A 26,271-nucleotide genomic window follows, 5' to 3' on the forward strand; every position below is an offset into this window, starting at 1 on the left:
TAAGTTTTTACTCAAGAGAAATGAAAACACATGTTCACAATAGATTTGTAAATATGGGTTGACTGTTCCTTATCTGAAATTCTTGGGACCAGAAGTGTTTCAGACTGTGGTTTGAAATCCACTTGATCTGCAAAGAGGATAGCTACTCCTGCTTCTTTTCTTTTTGGTTCCTGTCCCATGGGATATTGTTTTCTACCCTTTAATTTTCAGTCTATGAGTTTCTTTTTTAATTAAGTGTGTTTCTTGTATGCCGCATATTGGATCTTGCTTCTTGACCCATTCTCCCAGTCTATTTCTTTTGATTGGTGAATTGAGACCATTAACATTGATGGTTACAACTGATACATATTGACTTATCATTGTCATGACTTTTTCTTTTTGTTGGATTTCTCCCCCCTTTTGCATTTCATTTCTTGTCACGCCCAATGGATTCATTCTGCTGTGCTTCCTGGGGTTGTGATCCTCATTGTCTTTTCCTAGGATATTGTCTAAAATTCTTTGGAGTGCTGGTTTGGTATTCATGAAGTTCCTAAGGTGCTCTTTGTCATGAAGGTATCTTATTTCTCCATCCATTTTGAACAATACAATTTTGCAGGGTACATCAACCTGGGTTGGAGGCTGTTTTCCTTTAGGACTTGAAATATGTCATTCCAAGCTCTTCTTGCCTTGAGAGTTTGCACTGAGAAGTCTGCTGTGATTCTGATGGGCTTTCCTTTGTATATGATTTGTTTCTTTTCTCTAACTGCTTGTAGAATGTTCTTCTGTTGGGTTTCTGGAATCTTAAATATTATATGCTTATGTGTAGGTTTTTTTTTTTTTTGATCAAGGCTAGTTGGAGTCCTATATGCCTCACTTATCTGTATGTCAAGTTCTTTTCCCCTGCTTGGGAAGTTTTCTGCCATCACTTCTGTGAACAGCTTTTTTATGTCATCTGCACTCTCTCCTGTTTCTTCATTGGCTCTAATCAGTCTTATGTTATTCTTCTTTGCCTCATCTACCAGCTGCTGGATTGATTTCTTATGGCCCCTTACTATTTTAAAGAGATTTTTCTTTTCCTGGTCACTAATTCCAATCTCACCTTCCATATCTGAAATTCTGTCCTCACATTGGCTCATTCTGCTGCATAAACTTTCAGTGGAGTTTTTAATCTCCTGGAAATCTGTTTGCATCTGTTTTATGGATTCCATTTGTTTCCTATGTTGGGATTCCATCATGTTCCTCAGCTCCTCTATTTTTTTTATCTGTGTCCTCTTTAGATTTATTGGTCATGTCTTACACCATGGGCACAATCTCTGCTGTTATCTGAGAAATTACTTCTGATTTCATTTTTTTCAGATCCTGTTTTGTTCGCCAGTTCAGGGAGTCCAGGTGGTTGAGTATCAGATTGTTCCATGTTGTTTTCCTTTGGGGTTGCCTTAGGTGATCTGGAAGTCTGGTTTTGAGACTTGTTTATGTGTCTTCTCATTTCAATAAATGCATCCTGCTGTGTCTTTGTTGAGGCAACGTTTTGCTCACCCAGTGGTCTTCAATTCTCAGCAAGCCACGGAGCTGCCTTTTCTCTGCTGCTCAGCAGTACACTAATTCCTGGGTCAGAAAGGTGGCCGTTTGTATCTCTGAGCTGACCTGTTGTCTGAGTGGGTTTCTGGCTGGGGCCTCTGCACACTTGGGATGATATCTAGATGTGCCACTGGCTAGGGCCCCTATGTAGCTGTTGTCTGGGAGGGTCTTTGGCTGGGGGCTGTTCACCCCAGTTCCTGTTTTGTGAGCAAGCTTCTGGCTAGGGCCTTGCACACTTTCTGATGGTATTGGGGTGAACCTCTGTCTGTTGCTTGTGTGCCTGTGCAGCTCTTTCCCAGGCAGGCCCTTGGCTTGGGCCACTGTGCCCTAGCCTTTGGGACTTGCTGGGATGCTGCTCTGGTCCACATTGCTGCTCCGCCAACTAAGGTGTTCTGGTGTGCCTTTATTGCAGAGATTTTCTTCACTTTTCCAGTGGGCTTTAATTTTCACCTAAGGTGTTCTTTGTCATGAAAGTATCTTATTTCTCCATCAATTTTGAATGATAGTTTTGCAGGGTACAACAATCTGGATTGGAGGCTGTTTTCTTTTAGGGCTTGAATATGTCACTCCAAGCTCTTCTTGCCTTGATGGTTTGTGTTGAGAAGTCTGCTGTGATTCTGATAAGCTTTCCTTTGTATGTCATTTGTTTCTTTTCTCTAACTGCTTGTAGAACTTTGTTCTTCTGTTGTGTTTCTGGAATCTTAACAATTATATGCCTATGTGTAGATTTTTTTGATCAAGGCTATTTGGAGTCCTATATGCCTCACTTATCTGTATGTCAAGCTCTTTTCTCATGCTTCTGCCATTATTTCTGTGAGGAGATTTTTTATGTCATTTCCACTCTCTCCTGTTTCTTCATTGAGCCCAATCAGTCTTATGTTATTCTTCTTTGCATCATCTAGCAGCTGCTGGATTGATTTCTCATGTTCCCTTATAATTTTGAAGCAATTTTTCTTTTCCTGGTCACTAGTTGCAATCTTATCTTCTAGATCTGAAATTCTGTCCTCACATTGGCTCATTCTGCTGGGTAGACTTTCAATGGAGTTTTTCATGTCCTGGAAATCTATCTGCATCTGTTTTATGGATTCCATTTGTTTCTTATGTTGGGATTCCATCATGTTCCTCAGCTCCTCTCTAGATTTATTAATCGTGTCTTGCACTAGGGGCACAATTTCTCCTGTTATCTGAGAAATTATTTCTGATTTCATTTTTTCCAGATCCCCTTTTGTTGCCAGTTGAGTGGGTCCAGGTGGTTGAGTATCAGAGTGTTCCATCTCATTTCCCTTTGGGGTTGCTGTAGGTGATCTGGAAGTCTGGTTTTGAGACTTATTTATGTGTTTTCTCATTTCGACTGGGGCAGGGGGCTGTTAGCACCTGCACAGATTACCTCCTCTGAGCTGGGAGAGGTGGGACAGGGGCTGGGAGCAGCGGTAGGGATGGTGGCCCAAGAGCCCTTTCCTCTGGGCTGGGAGCAGTGGGAGGGGTGGTGGCCTGGAAGCCCCTTCCACTGGGCCAGGAGCAGCAGGACAGAAGGTGGCCCAAAAGCCCTTTCCTCTGGGCTGGGAGCAGCGGGAGGGATGGTGACCGGGAAGCCCCTTCCTCTGGACCAGAGCAGTGGAATGGCAGCTCAGAAGCCCCTACCTCTGGGCCAGGAGCAGCGGGACTCAGTACCGTGGTCTGGTGGTGTGGTTGTCCTCTGCGTCTTTGTAGTGTGGAACCAGGTGGCTGCCTGTCTGCAGCGGGGTGATTCAGCATCTTCTGTGCAACTCTTAAAATTTTATTTTGAAACAGGGCCTCACTAAGTTCCCAGGCTGACCTTGATCTTGCAATTTTTCTGCCTCTACCTTCTAAATAAATGGGATTACAGGCCAGGGCCACCATGCCTGGCAACATCTCTCCTTTCTATGTAGTAATACAATTGCTTGTAAGTATAATCACTTTCTCATTGATGTTTTGATAGTTAGTCCTGTTTGTTATGGGTTGTATCTAGATGTCCTCCAAAAGCCTCATTCACTTATAGGTGGAGCTTTTTGGAGCTGGCTGGATCTTGAGTATGTGATACTGGGATCAAGGGTGTGTGGCACTAAATTATTCTACTGATTGGAATTAGCATAGTTCTAGGTGGGTCCACCCAAAATGCTGGTAGCCTGGGTGGGATAAGAGGGAAAGGCTGGCTGGCTACTGCTGCTGCTGGTGTTCCCTGCCTTCTGCCTGCCCTGCTATAGACTGTTTCTCTTTTGGAATGCCCTTCTGCCATATGGCCCTGCTTTGGAGCCAGCCAACTATGGATTGAGATCTTTATAAACTGTGAACCAAAATAAACCTTTCCTACTTTAACTTTAGGTGTCTGGCATTTTGTTTCACCAAAAGACACTGTTTTCCAGATTTCATAGTTTTAGACATATTTAACATTGAAATCAAATGGAGTTAATTTAATATATATTGTTAAGAGAGAAACCTAAATTATTCCTTTCCCTCCTGAATCAATGATCAGTTATACTATGCCTCCACCATTTACTGAAAAATCTTCCTCATTATGTAATAGTATTTTCGTCATTCACTAAATTCTTACAAAAATTAGGTTATATTTCTGATCTTTCTATTATATTTTAGAAATCTATTTATTATGATGTCACAACTTCAATATTTTATTTTATAGGTTTTTACTGTTGATAGATGTTGTTCACCCTCCTTACTATTGCTTCTTCATGCCCTTCCCCAGTGTTTTATGTTTTGTCTGTTAAGAATTTTTCTTTCCAGGGCCAGGGATTTAGCTCAGTGGTTTCGCCACCTGCTGCACAAGCACGAGGACCTGAGTTCGATCCCCAGTACCCAAAAAAAAAAAGAATTTTTCTTTCCTTCATTCCTTTTGCCATATATTCAAAAATTCTCTTGAGATTTTTACCAAGATTTTGATAAATTTATCACTTAAATTTTTAAGAAAGAAATATTTATATAATATTTAGCCTTCCCATTCAAGAAATTCTGGTTTTCCATTCATTCACATCCTCTTAGACATGAAAGTTTTAAAAAATAATTTAATATCTATTGTTTATTTCTGGAATTTTCTATTCACTATTTTTTGACTTTTATATTAGTACATGTTTGCAATATATAATGATGACTAGACATGAAAGTTTTTTTTTGTTTTTTTTTTTGAGACAGGATCTCACTATGTAGTTCAGGCTGGGCTTGAACTCGCTATGTATCCCAGGCTGGCCTTGAACTTGCAGTGATTACAAACATGAGTTACCACATCCTCCAACCATTTCTCTTTTTAAATAGATTATCATGATATTTTCTTACAGTAATAAAATGTTAATAATCCTTCCTTCTATTAATGGATCACTTTGAATAGCTAATACATCCATGCACACAACACAAAATTCAGAGAGTATGAAGAGACATACTGTGAAAGTTAGTCTCCCTTCCTCCCTGTCTTCCATCCTCTTACATCAGTTTCTTTTGAATAATTCGAGATATGGCTTATTGATTTTCAAATATCCTTCCCTTCTGTACACACACACACACACACACACACACACAATTAGTAACATATTCTGTACTATTCTGCATATTATTTTTTCAATTAACCATTTATTTGATATATTTATAATCAAATATACAGAATTGTTTAATTTTTTAATGGCTACATGTAATTCAACACAAATATAACAATGTACTGTATTAGTCTTACTTATGAACAATTGAGTAGTTTTTAAATTTGCTTTCATAAACTATACTATAACATCCTTGTGCATACCATTTGCACACACACTGAAGTGTATTTGTAGGATAAATACCTAGAAGTGGAGTTGTTGGGATAAAATGCATTTTTAATTTTGAAAACTAATCCCAAATTATCTTCCATGGATTTATACTGTTTATAATCCCATCAGCAACAAATAAGTGTGCTGATTTTCCCTTGGCAATATTGGATATTATCAAACTTTTTTTTGGTACTGGGGATTGAACCCAGGACCTTGTGCTTGTGAGGCAGGCAATGGCACCACTGAGCTAAATCCCCGGCCCTCATCAAATTTTTTTTTTTTTTTGGTACCGGGGCTTGAACACTGGTCCTTGCACTTGCACAGCAGGTGGCCAAACCACTGAGCTAAATCCCCGGCCCCCAAACTTTTGATCTCTGTCAATCTGGAGGTAAATAATGGCATCTCACTAGTTTTAAGTGCATTTGTATTTAAGAGTGAAGTTGAATTTTTTTCTTATGTTTAAGAGCCATTTGAATCCTTTCTTAAAGCTTAAGTTTGAAGCACGTATGATTTGGCTTTTATATTCCAATTTCTGCCCTAGAGAACCCAAAATTTTGCATCAGTTTAGGTTAATTTGACTATAAAGACCATAAAACCCTGACTCAACTGACTTTTATAATATGGAAAATCTATGAGCTTACATGACATTATTTCTAGGGTAAAGTAACTCTAGGACTGGTTAATTCAGCTATCACCAAGGGCACTGAGGTCCCTAGTCTTCCCATATTTGTGATTTGCCTATTCTAGCTATATATTTCATGTCACAAGATGGCTGCCTCACAGCCAAGTATCCCACCGACAAAAGAAATCATCCATAAAAGAAAAGACACTGTTTCGTGTTCTAAGAACAAGGAAACCTTTTCCACAGATTGCTCCCAGATCTTCCCTCAAATCTTTGGCTAGACCCCAGTCTTTATGTCAATTCCTAAGCCAATAACCCGAAGGGATCCCGGAAGCATCAGGATTGGTTCCTGTGAATCAGAATTTTCCTTATGTGACACACAGTACTAGTTGCCATTCCCACTCCATGAGCCCCCAAAATTATTGGAACCAGGAGCGTGGGGATTATTTGCAGGGAGGACAATCAACTCTGACAGCCACAGCTTGGCAAGTGCTATTTGCATTGGCTGAAACTGCTTTCCTCCATTGATTCTCTCATCTATTATTCTTTCAAATATAGGCTCGAGGTGGCTCCATGGGAACCATGTTTCTTTCCTCTAGGTTGAGTGGATCCTGTTCTCTACTCCATACTCATCACATGCTCTGTAATTCTGGCTTCATGTCACAGGCACCACTATGTCCAAGCTCCTTGAAGTCAGGATCTGGGCTTCGTTTGTTTCTGAATCTCTATCCCGTAGGACAATGTGCAGCATGGGGCAGACATTTAATTCTTGCTTGTTGAATGAAATTTAATTGCTTTCATTATGCTTTTGAATTATAAGTTTGGATTCACCACAGAGAGCAATTTTTAATTTGATGTGTGTGAATGATTTGTTTGGTGAGATTCAGAATTAGAATGATCTCCACATAAAACAAAATGCAGAGTTTCTGAAACAATTGTTTAAGTAGTGGATTAGTGATTCCTTAGAAGCCCTGCAGCTTAACAAGTATTTCCTGAACACATACTATTTGTTCTGCCCTGTATTAGCTGGCACTTTATACAGGAGTGGTGTGAGAACTTGTCTCTGAATGCCAAGCTTATGGTTTAAGGCAGCATTTTTCAATCATTGGTAATGAAATCAATTTTATGGGTCAAAACTATTATTAACAAGAAAAAGAAATGCAATGGAGTAGAACAAAACATGTCACAGTACATCACTCTTAGTAAAGCTCTTAATCCTGTATATATTTTTATGATGTACTAGGTCAAAATATAAAATGTATTTTTTACCTGGGTCACAGCAAAAAAAGTATAATGCCATCACTCAGTGCCGGTACATTTTATTTATTCTGTTTTCTACTTCTAATATCTGGGCTCCCCAAAAAGAAGGCAAAACAAAGATTTGAAGTTCTTTATACCACACTACACTCCTTCCCCAGTTGGCTTCCCACCTTGAATTTGTTAGCTTGGTGCAAGATTTGGAATCAGAAGACAGAAGTTCAATCCACAGCTCCTGGACTTACAAACTCAGCAACCTTAGACAAATTACTGGACCATTCATAAATGTGTTTCTCTCTTGTGGATTACAGATAACATTAACATCTGTTCCACAGACAATTAAGAGGACCGGGTGAAATATATGAAATTATTATGGTGTTAGTAAATTCCCTTCAGATCCTCAGAGGAGAAAGGTAAACTTTGTTTCTACATTAAAAAAAAATTTTCTAGGACATTATGTTAAATGAAATAAGTCGGGCACAGAAAGACCAATACCATATGACTTCACTTGTGATCTCTACAAAAAGCTGATCTCATAAAAGCTGAGAGTAGAATAGTGATAACTGGTGACTGGGAAAAGTAGTGGAGAGGGAGGGTTAGGGAAAGATTGGTCAGTGAGCACTAAGTTACGGTTAGGAGAAATGCATCAGGTGTTGTGTGTGTGTGTGTTGCTGTGTGTTTATGGAGACTGAACGCAGGGTTTTGTGCATGCTATGTAAGTGCTCCACCACTGAGCCACACCCCCAGCCCTTTTTATTTATTTTATTTTATTTTTTATACTGAGTTACCCAAGCTGGTCTCAAACTTGCATTCGTCCTAGCTCAGCCTCCCAAGAAACTGGGATTACATATATGCACCGCCTCAGCTGGCAGTTCTGACGTTCTATTGCACAGTAGGGTGACTGTAATGATAATAGACTGTACATTTCAAAAAAGCTAGAAGAAAGAATTTTGGATGTTCTTACCATAAAGAAATAAAGAATGAGGAGATAGATATGTTTACCTGGATTTGTACAGTATACGATGTATATGGATATCAAAACATCACAGAGTACCCCACAAATATGTATACTTTTTGTGTCAATTTTTTTTTTGGTACCAGGGATTGAACTGGGGACTTTGTGCTTGCAAGGCAGGCACCAGAACCACTGAGCTAAATCCCTGGCCCTTGTGTCAATTTTTTAAAAAAGCTATTGCCTGAGGAGACAGGAAGGACCTCAGGGAACGGCCAGCCAGAGAAAGTTAAAGGAGGACTATAACACCCAGGGGCTGCAGATATTTGAATTAAGGCGGGGGGGGGGGACCAAGAAGAAAAGGTCAAGGCTCTTCTACTTTTCTGTTGAGCATTTAATTTTTATTTCTTCGTGGGAAATACTGAGAGGAGTATGGAGGTGCCAACATGCACACTGCTGAGTCAGAGGCAGGGAAAGGTTGACAGTGTTCCCTTTCAGTGAACTTTGCAGGAGGGACTGGGAGTGGACTCTGCCCTCCATTTGCCCCTTGCAGGAGTTGTGGTGAGGGTCACATGGTCTGGTGATCACTTGGCTAGAAGCTGTGGTTGAGGAGTAGGGTATGGTGGGGTGGGGACTCAGAGGAGAGTAGCCATGGCAGTGGCTGGTCTATTGTGAGGGTCACACCTCATACTTCCTGAGATTCTCTTCTCCCTGACTATCTCCACATACCCTGCCCAGTGGAGAAGGTGAGCATAGGTTATCTGGTTGTGTATCTTCCCAGCTAGAAGCATACTGCCTCCCTGAAAAGCACTGCAGACTTCACAGCCTGGGTTCTCTTGGCGTCAGCTGCTTTAATAGAGAGCATACATGAGCTATTTATAAGTTATTTTCACTTATTTGTTGTTAACCTTGAATTGTTCAGACCGAGAGACTCTGCCAGAGATCTTCTTGCCCACCCTCACCCCCACCCCCATGAGTATGTGGGCGGGGGGGGGGAGTTGGAGGGAGAAAGAGAGGAAGGAGGAGGAGGAGGAGGAGGAGGAGGAGGAGGAGGAGGAGGAGGAGGAGGAGGAGGAAGAGGAGCAGGAGGAGAAAGAAGAAGCAGTAACTGCTGGTTTGCCTTGGCCAGCAGACAGAGCAGTGCAAGTTGTTACCCACTCAGATTGGGATTTATCGTTAACTATCCACAGGGGATGCAGAATAAGAGGAAAAGAGGGAAGTCCAAGAATTTCTGAAGACTGGGGATCCCAAGAACTCAGTGGTTCTATAGTTGGTTGAGATCCTTATGGAGTCCAGCCTGGGGTCTTGGTGCCTCATTCCATTTTCTAACGCACTTCAAACCTGCCTTGCCCCTGGCAGTGTGGGATTCACAAGCAGGCTCAGGGACAGAGGGGGCAAAACAGGCAGCATCAGTCACATCCACTGCCAGCGTGGGGAAGAAGGCCTGAGCTGTCAGTGAACAGCTGCTGTTCAGCCTTCTCAGTGGGCTGGCCTGGGGTGTCCATCTGCCAATATCTGTTTCTAATTGTGCTTCCTTAAAGGTCACCAGTGGCCTTTTAGTTTCTAAGTCCCCTGCCTTCTTCTCTGTCTTAATAACTTTCTTGTCACTGAGACAAAATACTTAATACCCACAATTTACTGGAGGGAAGGTTTATTTGGCTCACAGTTTGTAGAGGTTTCAGTCCATCGTTGGCTGTCTCCAAGGCGGGGTGGCACGGCGGAGAATTTCACAGCATGGCAGCCAGGGAGCAGAGAGAGGGTGCAGGGAGGTGTGGGAAAGCCATAGACCCTTCCAGGCCACACCCTCCAGCCAGGCTTTGCCTCCCAACATCACAGTTAGCTGTAAAGGTGAGTGGAGTAATCCACTAATGAGTATCACAGCCCCAAGATTCCAGCTCTGAGCACATGAGGCTTTGTGGGGAGATCCAGATATGAACCCTAACATTCTCAGACCCCACGTTCCAAATGACCAGCCCCTCTTTCTTAAATACCCCAGTGAGGTAGCTTTGTATCTATGACCACTCATTCTCTTGTTCTTTTTCCCTTTTTTCTGCTTCTAAATGTATGTCTTTCCTAAGCCTCTGTCTTTAGCCCTTTTCTTTTTCTACTCTCCTTTTCTCTGGGAAAATTTGACTTCCTTGGCCACCAACTAAGTAGTATTTTGTCAAGATTACTTTTTCAGGTGGGTGTCGTGGCACATGCCTGTAATCCCAGCATAAAGGAGACTGAGGCAGAAGTATCTCAAGTTTGAGGCCAGCCTTGGCTACTTAGTGAGTTCAAGACCAGCCTGGACTACATAGTGAAACCTTGTCTCAAAAACCAAACTAAAACAAAAAGATTATTGTTTTCGAGTAACAGCCTATCTCCACTAGCTTAGGCAAAGAAAGGTTAACATTCTGAGATGTCAACAGAGCCAAGTGAGAGATGCTGGTGGTCTGGGCAGGAACTGAGCCAGGACCTGAGAGGCTCCCAGGAAGCCAGGCAGTTTCCCCAGGTATGGTTTCTGCTTTCTACATTACATTAACATTCTGCTTAACATTCTGCTTCCTGGATGTCTGTATCTCTTCCCTCCTCTCTTTCCTGGCCTACTCCCTTACCCGGGGCCTTGATGACTTCAGTAGTGATTCTCCTGCTGTTGGCTGTATCTTCTACCTGAGTTATCTTATTTCACTAGTTACAGCCCCTGCCTCGGGCCTCTTGTAGAAGAGGGGTCCCTTGCGCCCGCTTTGGCTGTATGTCTTATGAAATAAGGAATCCATGAGGCCAACAGGATGTTTTCACCCAGAAGCTCCTCATAAAGCCTACTTCCTAGGCCTGGGACAACTTCTTTGTCAGGTGCATTTTTTCAAAACATAAAATATAACTTTTATTTTTTTTAAAAAAGGACAAATTTTTATTCTTAGTCTTGTATATTCCTAAGCCTTATATCAAGAATTCTTGAAAAATAAACCAGAAAATATTACCAAATCATCTTATGGAAGCCAAGTATCTTCATATAAGATTTACAATAAAGTATGCTAAATTCACATTTGTTCAATACTATCCAGGAGCCAAATTTGGTTGTAGACCCCAAGGGGTTATAAAGCTCCAGAATGCAGCTGACTCAACCCCTCAAAGTATTTTCAAAGCTCACTTGTCCAGCCCCATTTTCCTGAGTACAGTCATACCCCACTGTACTCCCAGGCCTGCCAGGGGTCCCAGCACCAGAGGTAGTTGTTTGTGGGAGTGGGGGAGGTGGCGAGGTGAGAATGGAACGTGGGTGGACTTGGCCGGGTCCACACGAATGCACTCAAGGCCTCTTGGCCTATGGGACCGAGCCAGCGCTGAGAAGAGAAGTAGGGGTGGGTTGCAGAGAGGGGCCAGCTTTCTCTATCCCATTATTTTCTAGCACGGAACTCTGAGAATTTTAAGAATTCCATATTTTAATCTGGCATTCCAGGTTGTTATAAAGGTACATTTTTTCATTATCAGGAGAAGAAAATATTTTATTTAACAATGTGTTGGTTTGATTGACAACTTCTAGACACATGTCATATGGACTTCTATTTGTGTGCATGGATAGGACCCCACAGATCACAGGCACAGGTCTGCATGTCGCTACTGGTTTGATTTTCTTATGCATTGCTTAGGATTAAACTCAAGGCCTCTGGCATGCTAGGCAAGTTCTTTATCTCTGAGACACATGCCCAGCCCCCTACTTATTTAAAGGAAAATATTCTTCAAACAAAGCTCTGATTATGTCACCAACTGCCTTGAAGCTTTTGATGATGACTGCTACTGCTTACTGGAAGTGCATGTCTTATTACTCTGGATGAAGCTAACAGTCAAGAGCCTTTCATCAGAAAAAGGGTCAGGCCAGGCTAGAGCTGGCAAGAGAGCAGCTGGCTGCTCAGAACTCAAGGGGAAAGCTTAACAGACAGACCTAGGGCAGCCTGAGAACCAGCAATAGGAACCTGATGGTTTAAATTCATACAAACAAGTGTCAAGAGGTCAAAGGCAAGTCCAAGGTGAGAGGTCAAAAAGTGGCCAGACTGAAGTTGTTGAGGAGGGTAGGGCACACACCAAGATAAAGGAAACTGATTCCTGAGCTCACTTTTCCCCTCTGTTCCAGATTTTCTCCAGCTGCAGGGTGCTAGAGCTTGTCCCAGCCTAATGCATATAACACCCTTGTAGGAGGTGTGAGTAGGCTACAGGTACCTGGCTCAGTATTTAGCACCAGCTTCTAAAGAGCAACTCAGGACAACAATGAGCATACAGTGTTGAAAAAATTTCTTTTCAGTACCAAGAATTGAGCCCAGGTCTCATACATGCTAGGCAAGCACGGTACCACTGAGCCACACCCCCAGCTGTCTCGAAATTGCCCAGGACGGGCTTGAAATTGTGATCCTCCTGCCTCACTTTCCGAGAGTGTTGGAATTACCAGCTCCTGAAGATTTTTAAAGGGATCAGATTACGGGAACAATTCCTTTAGATCAAGAGAAAGGATAATGGGTAGGACTGGAGGTGAGGGGAGGTAGACTAGGGTGAGTGAAGTTCCATAACCTTCTCCACACTTCTGAGGTTGAGTCAGGTGCTCATGCTGGGAAAGAACGTGCAGAAGGCTTCTATTCAGTATAGCTGCATCTGCCAAAGCGGTATAACTCAGCAGTATTCTTCTTCCAGATGTGGGAGGATCAAGAGCCTCACAAAGGAGCTATTGTTGAGCTTGAGAGACAAATTGGTAATTTTTAAAATAAGGAATATAGGGCCGGGATTTAGCTCAGTGGTTCCGCTACCTGCCGCGAAAGCACAAGGTCCTGAGTCCAATCCCTGGTACCAAAAAAAAAAAAAAAAAAATAGGGAATATGAAGGAATGTGTATTCTAGGAAAAGCCTTGAGTATAAAAATTTTTTTAAAAATCACGTGCACAGCTATCCTGGACTTCAAATAAAGATATTAAGGCTAGACTCTAAAATCTAGACATTTAGGCTATTCTTCTAGGTAAAATTGCTTTATCTCAGACTCATGGAGGTGGACTTTTAAGAAAGGGGATGCCGATGCTTTAGGATGTTGCCTGGTGAGGAACATTAAAACCCCCTTCTGCACTTCCTCTTAAACCACAGCAGGCATCAGAACTATCCGGTAGTAGGGCTTGTTCAAAACCCAGAATTTAAAAGAACTTTAAAAAATGTATCTGTATGTATGCATTTCAGAACCAGTGATTCAGCCTAGGGCCCAATCACGCTAGACAAATGCTCCACCACTGAGCTACACCCCCAGCCTGTTTCATTTTTGAGGCAGAGTTTTGCTAAGTGGCTCAGGCTGGCCTCGACCTTGTGATCCTTGTGCTTCAGCTCCCTGAGTAGCTGGGATTATTGGCATGTGCCCCTGCTCCTGGCATCAGAATGATCTCTTTAAAGCAGTTTTAGTAAGGATTTTTTTTTTTTTTGAGACAAGGTCTTGCTATGTAGTTCAGGCTGGACTTAAACTCACAATGTAGCCCAGGCTGGTCTTGAATTCACAGTGATCCTTCTGCCTTAGCTTCCTGGGTGCTAGACTACAAGTGTGCACCACCACACCTGGGGCTTAGGATCGTTGTTTTTTTTTTTTTTTTGGTACTGGGGATTGAACTCAGGACCTTGTGCTTGTAAGACAGGCGCTGGAACCACTGAGCTAAATCCCTAGCCCAAGATCTTATTTTTAACAAACAAAAATTACATTTTAAAATTTTAAATGGCAACTTTAGCAACCTTACTAGGGAAAAATAAACTACTTGCAAAAAGTTAGGAGAGGGCAATATGAAGTATATTTCCCCCATATAAACTTAGAAATGGTAAAAATACTCTAAAGTTTGTATCAGTTAAGTAACCTGGCAAAACTAAAAGAAAAAAAAGCTCTTAAATTGAGTCATTGAGAAGAGTGTAATAAAAGACGCTATCTACAAAGAATAGGCTGGGTTTAAACAAAGTAGGAGCTTAATGGAGCAGGAGGCTAAAAGGGCACAAGGGGAGAACCCGAAAATGGAACCTAGAAAGCAAGCAAGGGAGAGAGGTACATGGCAGCGAGGAGCCAGACAAATGAATCTGCCAAGTCCTTGGCCAATCCCCACCTGGTTGGAGGAGGAAGGGAGCCAGCCCTCCGATGCAGTCCATGGGGCAGGCAGAGCGCAGGGAAAGAAAATAGAAAGTGGATCATGGGGCCATATGAAGGAAATCCAGCCTCTATCCAAGACAGCTAAGAGACTGGAGTGGCTACTGTGCATCAGCAAGCACTGCAGAAAACAGTAAAGAGATCTCCTTATCGACTATTTTGTTCCTATAACTGAATTATATTTACTTTTTTAAAAACCAACATCATTAAATGTTAGGGTCTTGTATGGGCAGGGGACAGAATCCTATGCTCCCCCTCCAGATCTACAGAACTGCCATTCCACAAGGAACCCAGAAATCTGAACTTTGGACAAACGCTCCAAGTTATGCATATTGAACTTTGAAAAACACAGAGCTATAAAATGAAAGGTTCAGTAGTAATGCTGATCTTGTTATGAAAATGATAAAGTTATCTGTGTTGTTAACACAACTCTAGATTATGTATATATGTGTGTGGGCAAGGACACAGGCAGGAAGAAGATACAGATGAGAGCACTTGATTAGTAAGAGTGGAGGTTTAAAACTTTTTGCTATGATGTTTATGTAAAAGTTTATTGAATGAAAAAAATCCTTTGAGGAGAACTTCAAGCAGGTGAAATGTTAATGTTCAAGGAGTCCGGTAGAACTCAACCACGGTGCCTCTGTTCACTTGGTTGCTTGTTGTTAGGGCTATGCAGACTCCCCAGATTCTCCCAAACCAGCTGAGTCTTGAAACGTACCGCCAGAGACAACTTCTGAAGCCTGAAAATGGAATGTGAGTCCCTGAGCTGGCTTCTCAGGACCAAACAAGTCTTGTAGGCGAAAATGGGCGCAAGGCAGTCAGCCTTGACAAATTCACCTTGTCTATGCTCCCGGGAGGAATGGCTGAGCCTGGGGCCAGGGAGGCTCCCTCTCTTGGTGCTTTGTCAGCATTTTCCCCAAAGTGAAAGTTAGCTGTGCAAGGTAACATTAACCTGCAGTGGGAGTAGCTCTCCAAGCTAGAGACACCAAGGTATTACCAGAAGTTTCCAAAGTAGAACAGTACTTAGCTCCCTGGCTGTGTCCCCACGGAGGCCCCAGTCTTTCTTTGACGGTCTGCTGGTGACCTGTAAAGCAGGGTAGGTTGCAGGACTCAGCTTGGCTTCCTGGTAGAGGCCAGAGAGTTGCCCGCAAAGAGGAAGTTCTGCCTTAGGGGCAGGGAGAGAGGCCTTCCCTAACCCCAGGAGTCAGGAAATGTTCAGTATATTCTATATCAAGGGACTGACTGGCGGTGTTTTCTGGGCAGACACAGAGGAGGACTATTTTTTTCTCAGTGATAGCTATCTCAATTGGCAAGTTTGGGCTGAGCAGGAAAAAGCAGATCCAACAATCATGTGACAGAGTTACACATGCTGAGATAAAGAACAGTGTAGCTCCCCAAGGGAACATTTTTGCAGACTCTGCATTGTAAACTCTGGCTCAAGAGGTGCTGGGCTGATTTGTCTTTTGCCAACTAAAGATAAATGCAGAAGGACAGAGCAGGCCAGCTTCTCCGGCTGCCTGGTGATTTGAGGATCATTCTAATTACTCCCCCTGCCCCCAGCCCAAGCCTAAATAGCAGGTATGAATTCATTGCACTTCACCAAGGAATAAGGAAATGTACATTACATGTCTTTATTTTTCCAAAGCAAGTGAAATCATGCTCTGAGCCTAACTGGTGAGATCACTGATATATGTGATCACTGATAAATGTTATCACTGAAATGTCTTCATCCTTTCTGTTGGGCTGCACTAAAATGTAGGGGCCTACTTTTATAACAGAGAAATGTGGCAAAGGCCCAAGTTAGTCAACAAGAGCACCATTATTAATGTTATTTCACTGTTACACGAAGCAGCTATTGGGCTAAGAGGTTTCCCCTCATAGTACCTATTTTCCCTGCAGGCTCTGCTCTGGGACCTTTTCGTATGTTTTCAAAGTCATGCGGGTAGAGATTTAGTCATATGCCAAGTTTGGGTGGTGGTGGTGGTACAAGGAGCTTTGAGGAAACTGTAGATTTTCTCCCCATCTCCTTCAGCATCTTCTATTCTTTGTTGTACATAATATTTTCTCATTTTCATTCACATAGCCATGGAAATAGCTGAAGTATCCTCCTCCCCTTGTGGACTTTCAACCCAACTGCTCCCCTAAGACCTTCCTGAAGTCAGTCATTCTAGAGACTTAACAGCCGGGCACCAACTTGTCCCCCAGAGCCCTGCTCAGAAAGGCACTAGTCTCCACTGTTTGAGGAGGTCCTTGAATGTCTTCCTAGACTTGTAGAATCCACTTTTCTCTCTCAAACGGGAAGGCCCAGCTTCTTTTTTCCCATTCCCCTCCATCCTCTGGGGCACCTCCAGCTTAACTGCTCTTTAGGCTTAACCCCTGAATTATAGAGAAGCCATTAGCTAACCCCTGCCACCTACTCCTTCCTTCCCCCAGAGAAAATAGGGAACTGAGGCCACTGAAGACAAAGCCTTGGCTGACTGGGGGGCAGGTGGCGGTGTGCGTGTTAAGAGTTAGGAGGTTGGAAGGCAAGTGAAGAGTAATGGAAATGATTTGTTTTCTTTTTCTTTTTTTCCTACAATGGAGAGGAAAGTAAACCTCATTTGATTATCATTCTGTCACCAGAGTCTTGCTTTGGGTGAGATATTGCTGCTCTAAGGGATCTCATATTAGGGTGTCCCCCTGGGAGAGGTAAGAGGTATGGGTAACACCTTACAGTGAAGAGGTTTCCCTGATACACTCCTGATGAAGGAGGAGGGAGAATGTACCTGGGGAATCAGAGGAGACCTCCCTTCTCCCCACTTCTGTCCAACAGCTGGCTTTGTGGTTGGCTTTGTCAGGTGAGGCTGGCCAGGAAGCTTCCCTCCTTGGGTGGAAGGTACGCACGCATGTTAGAGGGGCTGGGCTACCACATCTTAGGCAGGTAGCGTGATGGGGTGACTATATCTGATATCAGGCCACCTGAGAGTTATTGCTGTTTTGTAGGAAACAAAGACACAAAGGTCGAGTTGAGAGAGACAGCAGGGTATTAGAACACAGGTTCACATATCTGGAGGCAGTGCCCACCTCCTTTGGTGCCAGTAGAGTAGATGTTGGAAACTGCAGCATTACACTGATTTGGTCAGGGAACAACACTGGGACAAAGTTCTCCCCAGGAAAGCTAAGGAGAACTGAACAGAGTTTGAGTCTCATCTGGATTAATGGGAGCCCTGACTGTGGTTGGTATTGAGTTCCTTCACTTAGTATGTGTGAGACCTTGGGCATTTCCTAATGTTGCACACTTCAGTGTTCTTATCTCTAGAATGGGGGAAAATAACACATCTACTCCACAGAAGTGATGTGGGGATTTGTTAGTATGTATATATATATATGGCACTAAGAAGAGTGCCCAGCACAATGCAAGTGTTATGTAAATGTCAGTGGCCATAGTTATTGTTACTGTCTAAAGGAGCCAGGTGTAGACCACAGAGCCAGGAGCCTCAGGCAAGCCTCTGGAGCTGAAACTAGAAACAATTACAGTATTTGCACTGGTTTCCAGACTGCCTGAGGCTGCACATGAGGTAATAGCTGAAGAGGGGCAGACTATCCAGATTGCTAGTAGAATATAGATGACAGAGGCTATTACTTTTGGGTTCTGCTCCCTAAGTAGATCCTACTCCTAGATTTCTGAAATACAATGGAGCCTTGAGTTACAACCAGCTTGACATATGAATAACTTGGGTTATGACCAGAATTTTAGTTTTAACTTATGACCAAAGGCTTGAGTTATGACCTGAATGCTGGCCACTTGTGTTTCCAGATGGTCTCAGATACAGATTTAACCCTTAAAGAGTTCTGGAAGGAGCATTACAACATCCTTTCCTGTGTGGGAGTAATTGAAAAATCCTGGGCCAATGTCTATCTAAGGACACTGAGATCTGCCTGTATACAGGAGAGAGACTTTGAAGGCTGTGTAGAGGAGCCTGAGCTTTCTCTTGACCAACTTGAGTTACAACCAGCCCTCGAGAACAAATTGAGTTCATAAGTCAATTTGTTAACCCTGTTACCCTGTTAATGACCATGATTTGGACTTGCTTCAATGTCCAAAGTTTTCTTCAGTACTTTCAGTTATGAAAGGAATCCTAGTCTTCAACCAGACCATCTGTATGTGAATCCTGGCTGTATTGTTTACTGGGTATACAATTTTGAAGAAGTTATTTACTCTCTGCACCTGTTTCCTCATCTGTAAAAGTGAGGGTAATGACAGTACCCTCTGAGACTCAAATGAAATAATGTGTGTAAAGGTTTAGCAAAGTGTCTGGTACACTTGAATACTTAGGAACTGTTGGTGATAGTGGTTTTGACTAGAGAAGGCATAAATTAGCAATTTTATATTTTTGACCCATAAACACTCTATTTTAATGCTTTATTTTAAAAAATGCCAAATAAAAACACTCATGCAATGAGCACCTTTATACACATCATTTAGATTTAACTATTGTTTTATTTCTCTACCATTTTGTCTTTTGCTGTTATTTGTGGATTTGTGTGTGGGGGTAATATTTTATTGTTGTGTGTATACATATATTTTTCCCTCAATAATTTGAAAATCAGCTGCATGCATCATGATAGTCTACTCCCAGATACTTCGGCTTGTAGCTTCACCAAATATATTCTCTTATATAACCACAATCCAGTTACCACTTGTAAAATAATTGAGAATAATTCTTTAATATTATTTAATATTGAGTACACTTTCAGACTTTTTCAGTTGCTTTTGGAATTGTTTTCTCCAGGTAGGAACCAAGCATAGATCCTACATGTATTGTGTTCTGTAGTGTCTTAAATCTAGAATATCATCCCTGTCTTAATTTTCTGTTGCTACAACAGAATATACAAGACTGGGTAATTTATAAAACAAAGTTTTATTTATCTTACAGTTCTGGAGGTTGGGAAGTCCAAAAGCATGGAGCCAGCACCTTGTTGGCTTCTGGTAAGGGCCTTATGTTATTTCATAACATGGTAGACAAGCAAAGAGATGGGCAAGAGTATGCAGAAAAAGTGAAACTGGAGAAACAGTCTTGCTTTATTAGTCTTCTCTCCCAGAAACTAATCCAGAGCTCCATTAATCCCTCTAAACAACCTGGCTACCTCTTAAAATTCCCCCCACCTCTCAGCTTTGCTATATTAGGAATGAAACTTCAAGATGAGCTTCAGAGGGGACAAACCATATCCACAGCATAAAACTCCCAGCTTTTCTTTTTTAGGAGCACTGACTTTTGAAGAGACCAAGCCATGTTTCTTATAGAATACCTCAATTTCTGGATTTGTCTTATTCTTTCCTTGTGGTGTTTTCAGTGAAGGTTTGAAGAAGGATGAAAAAGTCTGGAACTTGATCTGGAGTCCCTGTGTTGTCCCAGGGCCATGTTCTCCATTGCCTGGAGGATGTAAGGGTGGGAAGAAACTCATGAACAGGGCACACTCATTTTTTTGTTTATTGTGGTAAAATAGACATAATGGAAGTTATCCCTTTAACCGTGTATAGTTCAGTTGCATTAAGTACATTGGTGCTGCATTTGCAAATGGTTACATTTGCAACCATCACCACCATTCTCCACAGAACTTTTTCATCTTCCCCCACTGACACTGAACGCACTAACTCCCATTCCTCCCTACCCTCAGCCACTGGAGACCACCATTCTTCTCTTTATGTCTGTGAATTTTACACACTCTGAGAACATCATGTAAAAGAAATCAGTCATTACTTGTCCTTTTGTAACTGGCCTACTTCATTAACATGACATCTTCAAGGTTCATCTGTGTGGTAGCATGGTCAGCATGTCCTTCCCTTTTAAAAGAGAATAATATTCTATTGTGGGTATAGACCATATTTTGCTTATCCATTCATCTTTTGGTGAAAACCTGGGTTGCTTCCATCTTTCGGCTGTGATGGATAATACTGCTATGAATATGAGCGCACAATTAACTCATTGCACCCTTGCAAGGCACACTCATTTTTGCCTTTTCTTGAGGCATTAGCCTTCATGTAGCTTCTAGTAATTTTAGAAATCATGTTTTTAATCTGCTTCATTCCCTTTTACCAAAAGTCTACTAAAAGCTACTCTTTGACTCTTGCCATCATCTGAAGCATATAGCCATCTCCACCCAGAAGAGGAATGAGCACACTGCTCAGAGCAAGTATTTCTATACTTTCTAATGCCGTGCATATATTGATTATAATATTAAGGTGTGAGAAGACAGTTTTAGAGTCCCTAAATGGGAGCTGGGCATGGTGTTGCTCACCTGGAGTCCCAGCTACTTTAGGAAGCTGAGACAAGAGCATCACTTGAGCCCAGGAGTTCAAGGCCAGCCTAGGCAACATGCGAAACCCTATCTCAATAAGTAAATAAAGCCAATAAATGCAAAAGACCAGAGATGCCCTTTTAAAATTTCTTAGACTCCCATACTTCAGGGGACCCACTAAGTATCTTTAAGATTCCAAATTAATGTGCACTTTATATAGCAATATGAGGTATAAGAGGAAGCAAGGCAAAGCAGTACAAGCTCTGACCTGGGTACCAGCAGATGTGGATCTAGTATCTAAGCTCTGCTGAGAAGCACGTGACTGGGGCAAAGGCACAACTTTACTATGCCTCAGTGTTCTTATTTGTTGAATGGGAGGTTGGCATAGCCTTCAAGTGTTATGGTTGCCTGAGCTATATCTTATTAATCTTTTTTGACAGAAGTCAACAACAGGGGGACATGTGTGGAAATGAGAAAGCCCTAAAGTTGAGTTTCAGCTTTTCTGTGAATCAAATGGATAATTTATGAGCCCATATTTTTTCAAAAATTTCTCTCTAAAATGGAGGTGATAAATGTTGTGGAGCAGTGATAAAGATTATAAGGAATGAAGTACTCATGCTTGTAATCCCAGCAGTCAGGAAGCTGAGGCAGGAGGATCACCACAAGTTCGAGGACAGGCTGGGCTACATAGAGTTCAAGGGCAGCCTGAGCTACATAGCAATACTGCCTTGAAAAAAATAAGAAATGAAGTACTAGGAAAGGACTCTGGGAATTTTAAGGTGCAATAGGATCACATGAGAGTGATTACATGGAGAATTTTAAATTGTAAAGAGCTCTGCAAATGTTAGTAATTACTATAGACCTTTCATTGACACATACAACTAAGTTACTAGAGTCCTAATTAAGGACAGGGCTCTTATTTACTCATACAAACTCAATATTTTACATTAAAAATAGACTGTAAATCCCATTCCTTTCTCCAAGAATCCAGTCTCTCTTGGCCCTGGTATTTCCTTAAATTGCTTTGAGTGTTGTGGTTGGCCCTCCCCCACCTTCACTTTGTAAACTTTCAACTGTTTGAAATGCTTTCTTTATTTCACTTCAGAACTTGTTGCAGCGTATCTTGTTTCAACAGCCTTCTAGCCTGCCAATAGAGCTTTGGTTTTGCCAGTTGTGTGACGACTCTAAAGCTCTTTGTCAGTTCTTTTTGGTCCTGGAACACTTGATCAGCTTGTTGGTTTACATGTTGCTTTAACAACTGAAGAGCAGATTTGTCAGGTTTCCTGTGTTTTACAATCTAAAATTTAATTATGATTACAAGTGTTCCTTGTCAGGGCTGCAAATAATCCATTTCAACATTTGTTTACTTTTTTCAATTGTAGAAAACTTTCTTTTAAGGAACATCCTGTGTTTCCAGCTCAAAGAGGGAACTGTTTGAGGAAAAAAAAATACAGGAATAGATAAGCTCAGAATTGAGCCAATGTCTTAATGGATTGCATAGCTTTAAGGTTAAGGGTGGCTTATCTTGCTAAACAGTTAAAATGCATAAGAATCACCTGGAATTCATAATACATACAGCACAGATTTCTGGGCTATGACCCCAGATATCATGTAATTAAGGACTTCTTGAGTGGGTAATGGGACTCAGGGCACATTGCCTTGGCATTACAAAACATTTTAAGTCTAAGGAGTTTGTGAAATGACATTGGTAGAAAGAACTTTCTAATCTTCTCCTGAAGCAGGTTTTAAAACCTTCATGTGACCTAGAGGAAGAAGCATTTGACCTCTGTCAATGAAAAGACACAGAGAGGAACATGCAGGGACAGGCTTGGCTGTTTCCCAGGAGGTCACCACATGTAGGTCACACCTCTTTGTCCTATAACATTTCTCCACCACTCTTCATTCTTCATCATACCTTCTATAAAAACAGTCACCATAACTGTTTCCTCAGGTCTCCATGTCTTTACGAGGGCTGCTGTATGATATACAACTTAAATGCACACACACACACACACACACACACACATTTTTTTTTTTTCTGGTTAATCTGTCTTTTGTTACAGGGGCCCTAGCCAAGAACTCAGAAGTGTGGAAGGAGAAGATATTTTTTTCTTCTCCTACAGGGGATCATTTTAGTATCAGTGATTCTCTTTTTGTTTTTTCTGGTACCGGTCATTGAACTTGGGACCTTGCACTTGTGAGGCAGGCGGCGGAATCACTGAGCTAAATCCTCGGCTAGAATCAGTGATTCTGATTCAGGGCCTCCACATTTTTAAAATCCTGATAAACAGAGTACTGGTTCTCCCATTATTTTAAGCAAGTTAGCTGTGCACAAAGCACAGACTTACTGTGCTTCAGTCTCCGTATATAAATTATTACAAAAACAGCAATTGCCTTCCCAACCTCACAGGTTTGAAAAAGTGATAAAATAAGATAACAGATCCCAACCTTTAGATACTGGGGATTGAGCCCAAGTAGGCAAGTGTTCTACACTGAGCTACATCCCTACCCCAAACCATTTGAAAAGCAAGGACTCATGCCACTCTCATTCCACTCAACACTTTCTTAGCTTCTTAGTGGAGCAGACCCCAGCTGACAGCCCACCTTTCCCTGAGCCCTCTAGACACTTCCAGGTATTCACTTGAAGGGAGGGAAGGCTTGTTAACCTGCCTTTGGCCTATTTGTTCCAGTCAGGCTCACCTAGGTTTATTTCCTTCCAAACAGGATGCTATAGGACCACACACATTTCTACCTGAAATCTTGCCAAAACAAGATCTAGGATGACCCTCCTAATAGGCCCACTCCCTCCTTGAAATCTAGGCACATCTGCGTCATTAATGATCCCATTAATTTCATTTTCCACAATGTCACATCAGTCGTGGGCCACACTTGATTGCACACGAGCCTTCTCTGTGAGCCAAGGCTTTCACCTGAGATTTTTCCATCTACACCTATCCCTTGTGCTTTGGCCACGTTCCCAGGTACATTACATACCTTTTGAAGTTTAGAGTGATCAATTTCATAATCTCTTCTCCCTCCCTCTATTCTAATCCTTTTGGCAAAAACCTATTCCAAGGCCACATTCACCTTGAAAAAACTAATAGGAGCACCACTTCCAGTTAAAGCACACTGCTCTTATCTCCGAGATATATCACAAGGCCTCAACTGCCTGTGGTGTCTTTACGTTCTGCAATATCTGATGAGTGTGTATTTGTAGTTATCCTGCCTGCCTAGGAACAAAGAAAGACATGATTTCTGTCCTAATTCTTCCTGTCACTCCACTCATTCTCTCTCTCTCTCTCTCTCTCTCTCTCTCTCTCAATCATTCATTTGCTCACTAACACATTATATATAATTTTTTGATGCTTGGGATCCAACCTAGGGCCTTGTACATGCTGCCACTGAGCTACACTCCCCAGACAACAAAAAATTATTAAGCACTTTAGTATTTGATGTGTTGGAATACAGCACAGACAGACAGACAGACAAGGTTTCTATACTTATAGACTTTACATTCTAATAAAGAAGACGGTAAATAAGTGAATAAGAAAATTTAAGGTTACGATAAATATTATAAAGAAAATGAGATTATAGTGTTACATAGAGTGAATGAGGCAGAGAATTTGCTACTGTTGACTGGGTATTCAGGAAAGAAAATAATATTTGAGGTGAGACTAGAGGAACCAGCCTCGAAACAATTGGACCTTGGAAAGCTGTAATATAATCTTTCCCCTGATGGCATCTGTGTTTTCTTGCAGAGAAAAGGAAATCATACTTCTAAGCTCTGATCCAAAGACATTATTATAAGTTATTGCGAGGATATATATACATGATACCTCATCAGAATGAGTATTTGGGAAGTATAACAGAAAAGCCTGAATAATTAATATATGAGGAAGGTAGGAAAGTGGCATCTCATTAAGCAGATGGGTTTTCATCTTAAAGAAAGCCAAGTTGGTGAGAAAGCCTCCATGTGGATGAGATCTCCGATGGTATATGACCATCATTCCCCATCAACTTCACAGGAGTGCCAGGCAAGGTCTAACGGGGAAGGAGACAGGGTAGGGCTGGGAGGGCTGGAAATCTAGAAGAGTCCTCTCAGCACTGAACAAGCTAACTTTGTTTTTTACCCTAGGCCCCATTTGGAAGAGTAGAAAATAATGAAAGAATGGAAAGGAAAATCCTAAAAAACTTTGCAGACTAATTCAATAAATATTTAGAATAATAAAGTATCTCAAGTAAATCCTGAGGTCCTTGGAAGGCTGTTCCCTAGAATCATAATCAGAGAAGGTAATCCAGGAGCCAAGAAGATATTAAACATACATTCCAATCTTTAGAGATGCAGATCTCGAAAAGAAGAGTACGGGGCATCAGATTCATCGCCTGGTGGACACTTCTTAAGTTCTTTTCCCTTGATCTGAATCCAGCAGAGTTTTACCCACCAAATCCCCCAAATGATTTCCCAGGCCATATGGGTGCCTCCTCTTCATTCACCCTCTCTCTTTCCTTCCATGTCTCTAATCTCAATTCTCTTCCTCTCCCAATTCTTTATCATTGAAGCTTGCAAACTGATCTGGAAAAGAAATTATCCTTAGAACAATGTTGTTTAGAGGAAATATACTGTAAGCTGAGTATATCAGTTTCAATCTCTTAGACCTATGTTTAAGAAAGTAAAGGCAATTAATTTTAATAATAAGGGTGTTGTGACGCATGCCTGTGGTCCCAGCACTCAGGAGGCTGAGACAGGAGGATCACTGTGAGTTTGAGGCCAGACTGGGTAATATAGTGAGTTCAAGGCCAGCCTGAACTACATAATGAGTCTCAACAACAACAAAAAAAGTTCTTTCCATGTTGATTTATCATGATTTTTTTCCCTTTATTTTCACATATGTAATCAATATAAAAATTGTTGAGTTATTTTTACATACTATTACATACTCTTTGAAATCCAGCATATATTTTACATGTACATCTTACAGTGTTTCATCTTACAATGAAGAAATCACTTCTCAAGTGCCTAATAGTCACATGTGGTTAATGGCTACCATATTGGACAGTAAAACATTATAGGGTAGGGGGATGAGCAAGGAAAGAAGAAAGATGAGCTCCGAAATGGAGATGTAGCTTGGTTTATGAAGTTTTCACAGGTTGGTACAATGGCAAAATGATAAGAATAAAGATAATGTGCTGAGTTTTTCTTAAAGGCAAATGTATTCAATTTTCATCTTTTGAGATTGTGCCTAAGTAAAATGCTCCTCACAAAACTACTCACTTCTGAAATGATGATGCTAATAATAATAATGATAATAATTTATTGTAATCTTACTCTTTTTAATGTCATTCTTTTAATGTGGCTAAATAAAAAAGATCATAACTATGGTGCTCCTCCCATTAAAAAAAGTTTTACTGGAAGATGAAATCCAAATGGCAGAAAGCCACTGCTTTATACCACATGAAGTCTACATTAGTTGATTTAATCATGATGACTGTATAATGTATTGCATATTTTTGTCTGTTTGTTTTGAAACTGTAAGGCAAGAGAAATAAAAAAACAAAAAAACCTTTTTTCTCCACTCTCGTAGGTTCTCTAGTTGGAGCCCTGGAAATTAAACTGACAAAGACAGAATTACAAGGGAAAATCAAACAGTTTATTGACACAAATGACCTGCACACACCTGGTGGAAATTCAAAGGTGGTCAAAGGGA

Source organism: Heterocephalus glaber, unplaced genomic scaffold (assembly GCF_053883595.1).
Source record: "Heterocephalus glaber isolate CG9 unplaced genomic scaffold, H.glaber_assembly_v1.0 deba00001608, whole genome shotgun sequence".
NCBI classification, from domain to species: domain Eukaryota; kingdom Metazoa; phylum Chordata; class Mammalia; order Rodentia; family Bathyergidae; genus Heterocephalus; species Heterocephalus glaber.